The sequence below is a fragment of the Falco punctatus genome, assembly GCF_963210335.1.
Source record: "Falco punctatus genome assembly, chromosome: 3".
NCBI lineage: Eukaryota > Metazoa > Chordata > Aves > Falconiformes > Falconidae > Falco > Falco punctatus.
Genome location: NC_137582.1, coordinates 58,144,280 through 58,155,103, shown reverse-complemented (window position 1 = coordinate 58,155,103; position 10,824 = coordinate 58,144,280). Strand labels below are relative to the sequence as shown.

General features: G+C 39.4%; 1 long non-coding RNA gene across 1 annotated transcript in view; it reads right to left on the bottom strand.

Moving 5' to 3' along the window:
- The window catches only part of LOC308061441, a 90,057-nt gene that overhangs the window by 17,221 nt on the left and 62,012 nt on the right, over positions 1–10,824 (bottom strand). Inside the window, exon 1 of the long non-coding RNA XR_013927230.1 lies at positions 116–10,824. This exon is cut by the window's right edge and continues 62,012 nt beyond it. This is a non-coding gene — a long non-coding RNA (uncharacterized lncRNA). The remainder of the gene's footprint in view (positions 1–115) is intronic.

Genomic DNA, 10,824 nt, shown 5'->3' with positions numbered 1-10,824 from the left:
CTCAACAGGGTGCATGAGCAGAAGAATCATATGTGACCGAAGTTTCTGCTGAATCTGGTTGCTAGCAGGGAAAGCATACCAAACTGCATCCTGGGTGGCTCTCTAGAAGGTTTACCACTAGTTTTGTCCCCACTGGGACAGGTATGACAGATAGTCACGCTGTCACTCCTCCGCACTGGATGTCAGGGAGGAGGCTTCTGTGTGGGGAGTCTGAGGGTGAGCACTCCATCCGCCCCCTGCTCCCATGCCCAGGAGTGTCACAGCTCTTCTCTGGCTTGCAGTGGTCTTACTTGGCTCATAGCCTGAATGCTGTGAGAACATTTACTTCTGTGGGGCAGGGAGGGAGAAACTTGTGCAGGCATGAGCATGGCAAAGTCATTTTCACTGCCCGAGATGCTGGTCCTGCTCCTTGCAGCACGCTGCACGGAGGATTTGTTTGCTTGGCAACTGGCTGGTTTGACTCTATTTAGTACATGCCTGCCCAGAGCCTCAGCTCCTCAGGTTGTCATACTGAACCACGGTAGCCTCAGAAACCTTCCTCTGAAGCAGCTTAGGAACAAAACCTTAGGGGCATTTCTTTCACAAAAGTTCTCTGAGTGTCTAGAGGGAACTGGCTGGAAAGCGAGCTAAAGATCCTTTTGAAGAAGAACAAATCATGACCTCCCCACTGCACAGTGTAGGCACAGTTAACTTATGTTTTAGGTAAAACATCAGCACATCCTCACAACGTGAGGCATGAATCCTGTGAATCTCTCCTGCAGATCCTGATACAATGCTCCAAGCATCCTGCCCAGAGCCCTCGGTAAGGCCTGTGACGCTGCAGTAACTTGTATCACCTGGGAAGACCTCATTAGTAGTGAGTAGAAGTCCACTGATATCACCTTGACACAACATTTTTCTTTCAGGGAAAAAACCTCTCAGGTAAAGCAGCTAGTCCATCACTGGACCTGATTCAGACCAGCCACTTGAACCTGCGTTTCTCATCATTAGCTTCATGTGAGAACCTCATTAGTGAGATCCCTAAGTTAACAAGCTTATTTTCTCTCTCCCCCCCAGCCCAGTGATTGTTCCCTGTGTTTAGAGCTGCTTCTATGAGTTCATGATCCTTTGCACTTGAAGTCACAGGCTGGTAGGAAAGTATCTCATTTACTTAACAATCTAATTTCTTCCTTTTTAGTCCAACAAATTGAATACCTTCATGAAAATACCAAAAATAAACAAAAGAAAACCAAACAAAAAAACCTCCCCAAAACCCCAGCTCACGTTTTCATAATGATGCTGATTTAAAGCATACATGGGATTCTGTATTTTATTTTAATTACAGGTGCACCAGAAGAATAAAATATTTATATTTGTGTGCACTTCTTTCCTTTCTGACAGCAGAGTGAATATGATAAGCTTTTCTGAGACTGTAACATTTTTCATCTTATGTTTATATGCATATGATACATATTCATCAATACCTTCTTATTATAGTCACTGAAGATCCATCAAAAGTGAAGGAAGTAGAAACAAGTATAGGTCTCAAGCATTTCTCATGCTAATGGACATGTCTGTAAAATATACATAGACACATTGCCTAAGAAAAAAGTGTGCTTCAGAAAAGCAGAATTTCTCTGGCTTTTTCACTAAATCCAGTCATCTTGGGCAACATAGCCATATAATTTCTCTTCCAAATGGAAAAAAAAAATTAACTCTCAAAATTCTGTGTAAAGTCTCATTTTCTTCTTCCTAACGTCATCACTGTCTGGAAAGACAGATATATTTAATTGCCATTCATTTTCAAGAGTTGCATCTCACTACTGGTAAACAGGAGAAAGTCCCCTGAAGTTTGGACTTTCACCACATTATCTCCTTAATTGCAAAGGAATGGATTCTCTGCAGCAGAGGGTAGTACTGAGAATCATTAGAGACAGCAATGCAGTGCACAGTGCCATTTAATCTGTGTACAATTTCCTTATTCAGTTTAGAGTAAAGATCAGATTAGAGAGAAAAAGCTCTAAAACCTTTGTACTAGCATGTTAGAACTATAATCTTGCACACAGTCCCCTGGAGTAAATACATGTATTTGCAATGATTTCATTTGAGCCTTGTTGACTTATACGGAGTAGAGCTCTGAATTCTTTTATTCCAATTGTTGTTATTTTTCATAAGACTATCAGATCCACTGAAATAATTTAGGGCATCAGAACCATGTAGCCCTGACTATACTTTCACAGCCACATGGTGCAAATGAGAAATATCAATCAGGAGTAATGGTGAAAGGGAGTGAAAATCAGTTTGGCATGCTTACTGATAGCTTTGCATGTTTTCAGGAAAAATCAACCATATTTTCCCTTTTTAATAACTGTGATTACTTGCAGATTTATGACCTTTTTCCCATAGCGAAATCAGAGGAAGAATATAGAAAAGGCCTCCCCCCCCCAAAAAAAAAAAAAAAAAAAAAAAGAATAAAATTCTGAGTGCTGGAAAAAGGCAAAGGGATACTTTTTGAATCCTTGAGCTGGTCAGCTGAACTCCAACCTGATCTGTCTCCTTTCTCGTCTGGCTGTGTGTCTATTTCTGAGTCCTAACCTGCCACTAGTACCTAAATTAAAACACCCATGTTGAAGGGAGTACAGGCTCTGAATCTCTGATAAAGCTGCCACCAGTCTAGCTAAGGCTGTCTCCTGCACAAAAATGATGTAGATATATATTCTGCCTTTGATGTGGCTGGGTTGAAAATTACAATTCTGTCATTATTCAGATGAAGTGTATTTCTAGTCCACTTGCACCCATTATTCATTGACAATAGTTATTTATTTTCCTCACATGAATTATATTCCTCCATCCAAAGACTGTAGAGTGTAGCAGTTTTTTCCAGACACAGCAAATGGCAAGAGCCAAATGCACAAGGCTTCCCACCAAACTCCCTCTCTATTACTAAAGACACTTGTTTAGGCCTATTTTATCTCTCCAGGGCCTTCCTCTCCAAGTTACGCCATTCCAAGGCTGTCAGGCTTCTTGTTACTATATTATTTCCAATACAGAGTGCTTTCAGTTTCCTGGCTTCCTCAGCAGTTGAATCGGTTGCCATCTGTCAAGCAGTCAAATGTGTACATTTCAGCAGTAATATAAATAAATCAAAAAGCAACAAGCAAGGGGGAAAAAAGGAAATAGCAATTCTTTTTTCTTGCTCGTAGAACATCCTTAAACATTTATCCTAGGTATTTTTGAAAGTGAGATAATTAAATTGGCTAATGTGCAGTTAATACCTGTGTTGCTAGAAATGTGTGTATAGAGCTGATTCAGGCGCAGGAATTTTACAGGAATAAAACCTACAAAATTTAACCACACTGTAATATGTTTAATACAATAAGGATGTTTAATGTCTTAGCCACTATGTAAGCTATACTATTTCACAGATGATAAAATAGAATTGCTGCTCCCTTGGCTGATCCCCACAGATAGGGGAATTTTAAACCATATCATAGCTATCTGTTATTTTCAATTGGTAATTTTAAGCTTTGTGATTACCTGCAGCCTCCTCAGAACTTGCTGCAGGAGGCACAACAAGCATAACTGCGTAACTGCTGAGGTCCACCAGAAACAGTACATGGACTCCAGGAGTCCACCTTACCACAAGCTGAAAACCACAAAGCAAATAGGACTAACCATGGCAATGAATTAATAAGAAAGACAAAAATGCAGGCATCAGCAACAAGGAAACACCAGCCTGATCAGAGTGGGTGATCTTTAATTCAATGGCTTCCTCCTACCTGTGATAACTGGCAAGATTTTCAGAAGACAATGTCAAATGAATCATACGGGAATGCTGTTCGGGGGAGTTTCCTAAAACTCCTTATTTTATGCACTGAAGTAAAAATGTTTCCTCCATATTTTTTTTTTGTTATTTTTTTCACTGTAACAACGTGTGCATACATCACCAAAATAGCCTGAGCCTTCTAAATCTTTAAGAAGGCTGCTGCACCTGAGCTAAGTAAAATTTTGTGGTAAATGAGTTTGACAGTCCAGTCACACATTTTAATGGGGGAGGTTCTTTGTGATACATATACATTTATTACCTTTCACTTTAGGGAACGGCTTCATACTGTTACATTGTGAGAAAGGAAAAAAATCTCAGTGGACATCCAGTTTTGGTTTGCACTGGAAGTCAGGTTATATATATATATCAGGTATATTTTGAAAATCTATATCAAATACTTTCCATCTTTCACCTGTAGGTCAGGGACAGCAAAAGCCTGACTGAGAAGAGATTTAGCTAGGATTTTGCTCTTCCAATTTCCATTCAAATCAGAAGTTATTCTTTCTGGTTATTTCCATGTTTTCCCAAACATTCAAGGAAAAACACAACAGGCACAGGAAAATAACAATCTCTTTTAAATTCTCCTTGGCATGACAGTACTGAAATTTTCATGTCTATGTCTTATGACTTTATTATCCTAAGCACAAACTGTTGACCTTGGTTACCAATGCACCGAATGCACTTGATTTGCTGAACAGAATAATAATTAATCCTTGACTTGCAATGTGGAAATTCAGGCACCTATTCAACAACTGCGTGACTACAGTTTAATAAGACAAACTTTAGTCAGAGGAAATTAATTCAGCTTCAGTTTAATTGGTTTACTCAGGTGCTGGAACTCAGCATGTCATGAAGGGTTAAAAAAAGAGAATTAAAACATTAATTAAAACATACTATGCAACTGTGCTTCAGCACAATGTGCATTATAAAAGAAAAGATGTGTTTCTGTGCATCATCTGTGTCTCAAACAAACACATGCTTAGGAATGGGCAAATATGATTTACAGCTAGAGTGAAGTTAGAGTACAGTTAGTTTCTTTAACATCTCAAATTCTGGGCAAGAGGAACAGATGAGACTTTTTATATATCATCCATTCAAATTCTATATCCTACATAAGTTCACAGTGGGAACTAATGTTGTTTTCAATCAGAAAAGGGCCTACTGGCTTGATTCATGCATGCCTGATGTGTGTTTTGTTAGGTTTGTGAAATTATAATTTCAATGGGAGTAGACAATCTGCTAGAATAAGCATGAGAAAATTCCTTTTTTAGCAGTATTTTTGGCATTAAAACCGATCCGGAAAGCACTAACAAAGACAGGTCAGAGCTTGTCAGGAATTTTCCCTAGGAAGTGCTGATTCATCAAAGCTGAACTGTTTCAAAGTTCACCTGTTTTGACAAACCTGGTGAGAATTGTGGTTGGTTATGTCCTGGGTGTCTGAACATTTCTGTGGCTCTGATGTTGCTTTTGTCAGCACAACGGTCCCAGGTCTGACAACTCTGGAGTTTCCTGGGGTCTGGAGTGTCTCTGACATCCAAATACAGCTGCTCTCCAATGCTTGGCCCTGTAACAGGGAACCCGGAGAGTACTTGTGTATCTAATACTATAGCATCTTGTAAGTAAGAGTTATGAATACATCTGCATACACTCCGGTATGCTGCTCAAAAAGGTTTATGGAGAGGTTCACAGAGAAAAGAAATCAGTAACCACCAGGGTGCAAAGGATTTATCCTGTTTCCAGGTAATAAGACCCCAGCTCAGTGGTGAACACAGTTTTATCTTTGGCTTCAGTCAGGGTTGAGTATGATCCACAGTGAAGCAGAAGCGAAATCGAGGAAGAGTAAACAGAGATATGGCCTCAACCTTAAATAAGAATACATTCTGGTTTTTATTCCAGTGAGGCATCCCTTGAAACAGATGGGACTAACTGTGAAGGAACGGTGGTATGGGCTCCTTTGCTTCCCCTGGGCCCTTTAAGCTCTGCTTGTCAGTGTTCTGAGATGTCTGAAAAATCACATAGAAATCTTTACAATGGCCAAAAAAAAAAAAAAAAAAAAGGCAAAATTTGGAACCTTATTTTTTAACAACCATAACTACTATGGATATCAACTGGGAAAATAAAAGTGAAAAAAATAGAAGAAAGAAAAAATATCAAAAGCTGAGAAATCAGAGAACAAGATAACAGCTTGAGAGAGGTGCTGGTTTGTTATGCTGCCACAAAACAGATCAATCCACGCCTTGAAGTGAACACCCATGTGTACATCCTTTTCCACTGAGGTGTCTGCAAAACTTAAATAGATCTTCTGCCACATTCTGCTATCACTGATCTCTAGCCTCTCTCTAGCTGCTTGTGATTATATTAGAAATATTTTTCAGGTCCTAGTCTTACTTAACTGCCTACAGAGCTAACAGAGAGTTCACAAACACATGTTCAACAATTACAGAAGTAAGGCTGCACCACTAACTGCTAAACATAGGTGTCAGGACTTCCAGAAGCTGAGATACAGCTGCTGCTGAAAACACAAGTATGCTCCGGCAGGAGAAATCATGAGCACCTCCCAGTGCTTTTGTGGTCCTGCTATTGACATGTCATCCATGCTGTGAGCACATAAGGGGAAAGAACTTTATGTTCACACCCTGTTAGTTCAACTGACAGGTGCAGTGCACGCACGCTGTAACCACTGATGAATGTGATATCCAGCACAGTACTATTCTGAAAACTGGCTTGGTAGGAAAGGCTCCACCTTAACACTGTGATTAATACTACCATTTGGCTTATCTATAAAAGTGTGTCACCCACCCCTCTGAGTGGTGGAAATCTACCAGATTACCTGATACCCAGCAGCTAGACCTCTGGTAACAACATGACACATCCTGCTGTGGGCCTTCTACCCTGAAACTTCTGCTTTTGAATGTGCCATTTTTGGTGAGTCTGAAGCATAACCTAATCCTCCTTTCAAAAGATGAATAAAGCGGGATTTTGGACTTTTGTGTTACTGAGTGGCAGGTATGTTGTCTGAGTGCTATCTATTTCTTTCAGCATGCTTCTGGAAGTGTGGGAACAACTGTTTTCCAGCAAGTGCTGCAGGAATGTCATATGCATGCGCTAGAGTTTATATAATCTCTAAGTATGTTTTATATTCCAATGCTTATTGAATTCTTTTGACCAAAGAGTCTTCCTGGGAGCTTCTCACACCTGAGTATCAGCTATATAACCCCCAAGAATTCCCCAGAGGCACAGACTGTGGCTCAGGAGGGCACCCTCTGTCTTCCCAGCCTCCTCTATTTTGCAGCTAGAGGTAAATCAAGTCATCCTGATGTGACAGCATCTTGATATGTGTAGAGGCCTGGGCCTTTCTGAGATTATTTGGTGTGTAAGGCAGGAGAGATACCTCCCTTGATTTTTGTACTGCTTCAAGTACCTAATAATACTGCCTAGTAGTGTCTAAGAAATAAACTTCCTAGGCAGGTATTTTTGAGAGAGAGACACACACACACACCCGCCCCAAATTCACTTTTTATATCTCAGTGTCATACTTCTGCAACAGCAAAAGCAGAGTTCAGTTTTGTCTTGCAGGCACAAGAAAGATACGTTTAATATACATTATGCTGCTTATGCTAAGGCAGAGTACTGGAAAGAAGGTGTATGGCAGAGATCTAGCTCTATTTGCTAGATATGACTAAACTCCCACTGAAGAAACGTTACTACATTGAACAGCCCAGATTCTCCTGGAGGTAACCAAATTCATTTTCATGGTTAGTCAATATTCCTGAATATTTAATATATTGCTTCTTGTTCTTAACAAGGATTTTCATAGAATCATTTAAGTTAGAAAAGACCTTTAAGACCATCAAGCCCAACTGTTAACCCAGGACTGCCAAGCCCACAACTAAACCATGCTTCTAAGCACCACATCTACACATTTTTTGAACATTATAAATACAAACTTCTAAAGAGACAGATACCATTTTGATAACAGCTCATAATTTTTTGAGGGTTGCTGCCAAAGTTGCTGCTAGGAGCAGTGAAAGATTATTTTAGGGAAAAATCCCTGGTTTTCTTTTTCTGTTCAGAAAGGGATAAAAGTGCTTGCCCTACAAGGCTGTCCATGTTCTCTTTTGATCTTCTTTGACCTTTCTGAAATCTTTGAGCTGTATGTAGTTCCAGTGAGTCAATGCTACTGTTGATGTGCTGTCTGTATATTTTATGTAAAATACGATTTTATGCTTCAGATAAGATTCTGGTGCTATTTAGACCCGCAGAAAGTTTTGGCTTCTGTGAAGATTTTCCTTGGAGTGTTTTCTTAAAATTTTGGAATAGTAAAAGGCTTTCAATGAAGACATAAATGCTTATGTTGTGAGAAAAGTATGTTACATCTTTAAATCTCAGTCTTTCTCTGTGTTTGCACATGCACAAATACACACAAGATTTATACATTTCAAACATGAAAAAGAAAGGCTAGTGCCTCTACTGGAGTACATAATATCATTGCAGGAGCATAATGGCATTTTTTTTCCTTGTACCAGTTTATGTCATGATCTGATTAATTCCTCTTGACTGCAAATGTTAAGCTGGGCTCCTCTTGAGCAACTTTATTTCACAATATTTGAACCAGCATTGGGAGGAAGTAGAAATGGCATTTATAACAAAAACCATAACTGAGAAAACTTTTTTGAAAGTACAAAGGAAGTTCTGAGGAATAATGACTGCTTGTCTCAGAAGTCTAAAAATGTCATCAGTTACAGCTGTTGTAAAATAAGGTACAGGCAGGGTGGGTTTGATCCTGTAACAAGGGTGAAAAGGAATTGATTGAAATTGACATGAAAGAAATTCCTTAACGGTTCGATTGGTATTGTTTTCCAAGAAATCTGTGATAAAACCGTTGAAAATCCATTAAGAGTCAGTTGTTACAATTTATAACACAAAACCAAGAAGGAGATTGAGAGAACTAATTAGAGCATAATAGTGATAGCAAAACACTTTAGCTAACATCCTGTAATTGATGTTGACAACGAAATTAATGCTTTAAGCATGGTATGCTACTTGAAGAGGAAAATTCAGTCTTCTTAGAGATGTTCTGGAAGAAAATAAGGGAACTCTGTCTACATCTGATAATGAACACTTTAAAACTCTGTACAGTGTTTGTTTGATAATGTTTTTATCTCCTATATATTTGGTTACTTCTAATCCTAAACTTGTTTCTTTGCTCACGGAGCATTTTTAAAGGCATAAAGGCAAAACATACAAGTACGTGATTAGAGCTCTTGCTTAATGAGTCTTATACGCTTAACTTTATGTAGACGCTTAAATGCTTTGCGGGCTTCAATCCACAAGGCAAGTTAATGTGGTCAGGAAACCAATCCATTCAAACTATTGGACTTGTTGATTATTCTTTTATGCAGAAAAACACTGGCAGTTGGTACAGAATTCACTCTAGTCTCTTCAGGCTGCTGAGACTGTTAAAGGAAACAACACATATTTTCAGAAATTAGTTTGACATTGTAAAAGTTCACCTTGACAAACTGGGAGCCAATTAGATGTGTGGCAATAGACAGCTACATGAAGAGACAGACCAAACTGGGTGTTTCTGAAAAGAGCAAGCATGATGTGTAGAATATAAAAATGCTGTTCTTCACGATGGTACTACAACTAAGAAAAAACACAAAACCATATTGGTGCAAAATCAAATACATGAAAACTCAGAAAGGACTATCTAATTTTGGTCAAAAAATGGTTAAAGGGGGACAAATTTTTGATAAAGCCAAATTACAAGCTAAAATGGAAAGAGAAAAAAAAAGAAATTATCACTTATATTAAAACTGGTAACATACTCCAGCAGAATTCAAGTAATACCAACAGTAAATCAGATTCCTAACATTATAAAAGTCAATGTATGAGTCCAATCACAAAATGACAGTACAGTTTTGTGAGGTTCTGTTACCTTGCAAGGTCCGTCTGGACTGAAGCTCTGTGCTTTGGGGTCTCAGCTACTCCCTGTAATGAAGGAAGGCATTTTCTGGGACCTCCTTTCCGTCTCATCATGTACCTCATCAATGAATATATTGAATGATACTGGCCCAGGTTTTGATGTCTGAAAAAAAGATTGCTCATCTCCAGCCACCAAATGCATGTTGCCATCTTTGTGCCTGGTGGTCTGGCAAAATTTGCAGCCCATCTAGCAGTCTGTCCAGCCCAGGATTGCTTGGCTGCCTGCTCATGAAACTGCTGAAGACCAGGTCAAAAGTGGTTGAAAGTTAAGCCATATGACATGCGTCACTCTCCCTGTGCCCTCAGGCTGACCAACCATGATTTGCCTTTGGTAAACCCACCCTGACTGTTTCTGATTGCCTTTTTGTCCTTTTGTGTTTAAAGGGCTAGGATAAGGCTGATCAGTCTACAGTTTTCTGGATTCTCATTTTTCTTAAAGATGGGTGTATTGTTTACCTTTTTCCAAACATCAGAGACCTCACCCAATAGCCATTTTTTTCAGAGATGGTGGACAGTACACCAGTCATCTTTCAGCACCCTTGGCTGGATCCATCTTGGCCCCATGGATTTGAACACATCCAGCTTCCTTTCACTGTCACTAACCATGTTGCCCTCCACTACCAGCTGCCCCTCTGCTTCCCAGACTGGACTGGGAAATAAGATGTTTGACAACAGGCTTTGGCTGTGAACACTAAGGCAAAAAAGACATCAGACATCTATTCATTTCTGTATCGGCCATCATTAAGTTGGTTTTCCGTGTTTCTCAATGGACCAATATCTTCTCTAAATTTTTGTTGTGAGCACTCCATTGGAATCTCTTCCTGTTACCCAATATGTCCCTACCTATTTTTAGCTTCAACTGCATGCTAGCTTTTCTGATGTTGTCCCTAAGTGCTGGAACAATGCTTTTACATCTTCCTTTGTTGTTTGTCCTCATTTCCGTGGCCTGTATGCTCCTTTTTTGCATCTTAATTCATGGAGGCGTTCTGTACTTAGGCAAGCAGACTTTTCAGTGAAATTCCCAATATTTT